The 4,566-nt window shown below is 41.0% G+C and overlaps 1 pseudogene; it reads right to left on the bottom strand.

The window, feature by feature from the left end:
• Positions 1 to 2,119: 2,119 nt before the first annotated feature.
• Positions 2,120 to 3,783, bottom strand: LOC100423119 (arrestin domain-containing protein 3-like; annotated as a pseudogene).
• Between the last annotated feature and the right edge of the window lie 783 nt (positions 3,784 to 4,566).

Raw genomic sequence — 4,566 nt, 5'->3', positions numbered from 1 at the left:
CATCAGAATTCCATGAAGAGATTTTGGGAATGTGCACCTTGAAGCACTATTTTTGTATTCATATGATCTTGGAATCTGTTTTCAGAAATTGTTCCCATGTGATGAGCATCATTAGTTAAGAATCACTCCCAGAGAATTTAAAGCTATATTGATCAAAGTGGAGGATCTATGACATGATGTAACCATTGGTTTTTGATTCTGTATCAGATCCTTCAGTGTCACACTCTATTGGCCAATAGAGTTAGGGGCCAAGGGAAAACTTAACTCTTTGCCTTCAGTAGATTCACTGAAAAATCAACTAGCAAAAGGCAGATTAGTGAGATAAATGGCATATACATTTACTAGGGTATATGAGAGAATCACAGAATGATTACTCCACCGCAAATTGGGATACAGGTGATTATTTACTCTTATTAAGGGAAAGAGAAGTAGGGAAGTATGAATGATTTTAGAGGTGTAGTAAATAATTTTTGGGGAGACTCAATGGGTTTGAAGAACATACAGTGATCTCAGAGCAAGTTTTTTTGGCCCACAGAGAAGACAATGGTTTGTGACAAAAGTCTGTCCAGATGGGTTGGCAGACTTCAATTTTTCTTCCTTCAATATGATTTCAGTTAAGGAAAACTCAGGGAGAAGACCAGAGATAATTGTTTTCTTCTATGTTAGTTCCATACTTTAGGCTTACAAAGAAACTTCAGAGAACAACTTTATCTTGTGCTTGGGGAGAGAAAGGAGAGGAGGGAAGGTCAGAGACCTTGAAACTTCTTCTGGAGTTCATCATGTCAAAGCCCTGTATTTTGGTGTATGGGTTTCTGAGCCCCAGTAGAGAGAAAGGCAGATGTTAGGGACAGAATCACTCAATCCTGATGATACTATTTAATTCCTGAATCCAGAAATACTCTGGATTAGAAAATATATCTTTTTACTTTTCATTTATATGAGCTGGTCAATTTATCTTCATGTTTAAGTTAGGTCTTTGTTTAAGTTTTGTCCTTTGCAAAAGAAAGTAATGGCTTTTATGGTTTCTTCAGAAGGCTTTCCTTTAATTCCTTGAAAAAGTATAGAAATCTGGAAAAGAAGCCTTTTGTTTTTAATAGCTTGACAATTATATACCCAAGTTGTTTTGTTTTATTTTCGTTGTTTGATGTTCTCCAATTTTCTTGCATTTGTGGTTTGTAGTCTATTGCTAACTTCTGGAATATTCTTGCCCATTACTTCTTCACATATGTCTTTCAGATTCCAATTTTATCTGTACTAGATTGTTTAATAATATAGAATAGATATCCTTGGTTCTTGAATGCTCTGTTCTATTTTTCCCCATTCTTATATTTCAGTTTGGGCAATTTCTATTGATTCCCTTCTTAAGTGCAAGATTCTTTCCTTGGATACATGAAGTCTATTGATGAGTCTATCAAAGGAATTTTTTATTTCTGTTACTAAAGTTTTTATTTCTAGCATTTCCATTTTATTCATATTATAGTTTCCATATCTCTGCTGAAATTACTCATCTGATTTTGCATGGTGCCAGTTTCTTCATTAGCGCTTTTACCATATTAATTACAGTTGTTTTTAAATTTTCTATCAGAAAATTCTAACAAACACTTGTGTCAGAGCTGAGTGGTGGAGTGTGGTTTTGATGATTGCTTGGGCACTTGGGAATGAGTTGTTTCTTGCCTTTTTGTGTGGCTTGTGTGGATTTTAAATCTAGACGGCTTGTATTGAATACTAAAGACTGGGGTAGGGAGGCATTGAGCAATGTAAGCATTGAGCATGTACAAGGCACCGCATTGTAATGAGGCATGATTTTCTTCTTTTGATTTTAAAATTTGTACATGCTCAATGCTTACATTGTGCAGTTCAATGTTACTACAGCTTTTTTTTTTTTTTTTTGCATTTTAAAAGGAGAAAAGCTCAGCTCTTCAAGCACATTGGGGCAACCCCAGAATGTTGGCTGCAGGCTTCTAAAGGATGATCACTGGTTGTTTCACATATTTGCCATTTTTCTGGGCAAAAGCAATTCCAATTCCTCTGAAAACGTGTCTCCAGGATAATTCTCTGTCCTCAGCCAGAAGAGATACAGATTGGAACCCACATGGACCTGATTCAACCAAGTGCTCCTTCAACGAGAGGGGCACGATGGTCTATCATCTGCTGACTGCTCAGGATTTGGATCCATCTCCGAATAAAGAAGTGAAGGTAAGAACTGAAACTCCTGGATATATGCAAACAGTGGTCCTTGGAGCACTCTCCCGAAGTCATCACAGGCATTCATGGTGCGAGATTGTTCTGCCTTTGTTCCTCTGTTACCACTTCTGCATAGCTGGGTAGTGCTTCGGGTCTTTCAGGAGTGGATAAACTGAGCCAGTTTATATGCATGCTACGCTGCCTGCTTACATTTGAGGCTCTGGTACCCAATAGATGGAGAGGAATGGTGCTGATGGCCAGTGGCAAATTAATAAATAAGTCCATAGCTCCAGGAATATCCACATATTCCATTAGCGAATATTCCACACAGATCATACCACAGTGGAGAAGAGAGGGAGAAACTGGGGGAATTTTCAACAAGTTGCCATTCCGCGTCTCTCTTTCCAGATGACAAGGATTCCTCATGCAAGTTAGCCACGCACTGTTTTAATTCCTTCATGGAAGGTCTGTGTTTGGTAATGGCTGACTTTGGCACCAGCATTTGGGATGAGCAGTTCTCAGTCTCAGCAAATATTTGAGTTGATTCACCCGTGGTATAGCCCTTCCTTTCAATTTTGGCACTTACGGATATTGAGCCTCAGGTAGAAAACCAGCAACCTAGCGTCTTTTCTTCTGTGCCTGCTTGAGGTGACAGTGATGAAGGAGTGTTCATATTTATATACTCAGAGACTGTAAATTCCTTCTTTGAGGTGACTGTTAGTAGCCAAGGCCTGTGAGATTCAGCTTTCACACAAGAGTGCACACACCACGACTGCCTTTGAATGAGGTAGCAAGTGGTGTCTGTGGAAGCTCAAAGCTGAATGCATATTCATGCCTTCCTGAATGAATAGTGTTGAAACCTTCTTTGGAATTATTGTCCTCTCTTTTGTGTCCAACTAAGATATCTTTATGGTTGAAATATTCTACTTCTTCCATGTAATTCCGTGTACAGGCAATATTGGTGCCAGTGTTTCTAGATTCAGCCAAGTGTATTTCCAAGTGTCCTCTTGCATGAATTTTTAAGAGATTTTACTCTGATTTTGCCAATTTCTTCTCCTCCTCCTCCTCCTCCTCCTCCTCCTCCTCCTCCTCCTCCTCCTCCTTCTTCTTCTTCTTCTTCTTCTTCTTCTTCTTCTTCTTCTTCTTCTTCTTCTTCTTCCTCTTCCTCCTCCTCCTCCTCCTCCTCCTCTTCTTCTTCTTCCTTCTTCCTTCTTTCTTCTTCTTTTAATGGAGTCTTTCTTGGTCACCAGGCTGTAATGCAGTGGCACTATCTGGGCTCACTGCGAGTGGTTCTCCTGCCTCAGCCTTTCAAGCAGCTGGGACTACAGGCATGCACCACTATGCCCAGTTAATTTTTATTTTTTAATAGAGATGGGATTTCACCATGTTGACCAGGATGGTCTCGATCTCTTGACCTCATGATCCACCTGCCTTGGCCTCCCAAAGTGCTGGGATTACAGGCATGATCTACTGTGCCCAGCTAGTAACTTCTAATTTCACCCTTCTTGAGATAATATCTCCACTAGAATACACAGGGATATTGCTGTCATTAAGATAGTCAAAGCTCATTGTCAAACTTTTCTCCTTTCCCAACACCATGTTTCTAACAAAGTCTACAAAAATATAATGTAAGACAGAAAAGATGATGGCATATAAAATGTGATTTTCACTTAACACTAGTATCTTTGTCATGCAAAATTCTTGCAGGTTGAATCGGCGATTCTTTATAAATAGTACATTGGTCTCAGTCTGTCATCCAGGCTGGAGTGCAGTGGTACCATCATAGCTCACTGTAACCTTGAACTCCTGGGCTCAAGGGATCTTCCTGGCCTCAACCTCTTCAGTAGCTGAGACTACGGCTGTAAACCACTATGCCTGGCTAATTTTTAATTTTTTTTTTTTTTTTTTTTTGAGACAGAGTCTTGCTCTGTCGCCCAGGCTGGGGTGCAGTGGCCGGATCTCAGCTCACTGCAAGCTCCGCCTCCCGGGTTTAGACCATTCTCCTGCCTCAGCCTCCCGAGTAGCTGGGACTACAGGCGCCCGCCACCTCGCCCGGCTAGTTTTTTTTTTTTGTATTTTTTAGTAGAGACGGGGTTTCACCGTGTTAGCCAGGATGGTCTCAATCTCCTGACCTCGTGATCCGCCCGTCTCGGCCTCCCAAAGTGCTGGGATTACAGGCTTGAGCCACCGCGCCCGGCCTAATTTTTAATTTTTTTATAGAGATGGGGGTCTCATCATGCTGCCCAGGTTGGTCTCGAACTCCTAGGCTCAAGTAATCCTCCCACTTCAGCTTCCCAGAGTGATGTGATTACAGACAGGAGCCACCATACCTGGCTGAGATTTCTTAAAAAGTCAGGGCAGCAGAGCTGTTGCTCTGTGCTC

This window comes from Macaca mulatta, chromosome 15, assembly GCF_049350105.2.
Source record: "Macaca mulatta isolate MMU2019108-1 chromosome 15, T2T-MMU8v2.0, whole genome shotgun sequence".
NCBI classification, from domain to species: Eukaryota; Metazoa; Chordata; class Mammalia; order Primates; family Cercopithecidae; genus Macaca; species Macaca mulatta.
Note: the sequence above shows the minus strand (reverse complement) of the source record. Positions and strands in the feature narration are given on the sequence as shown.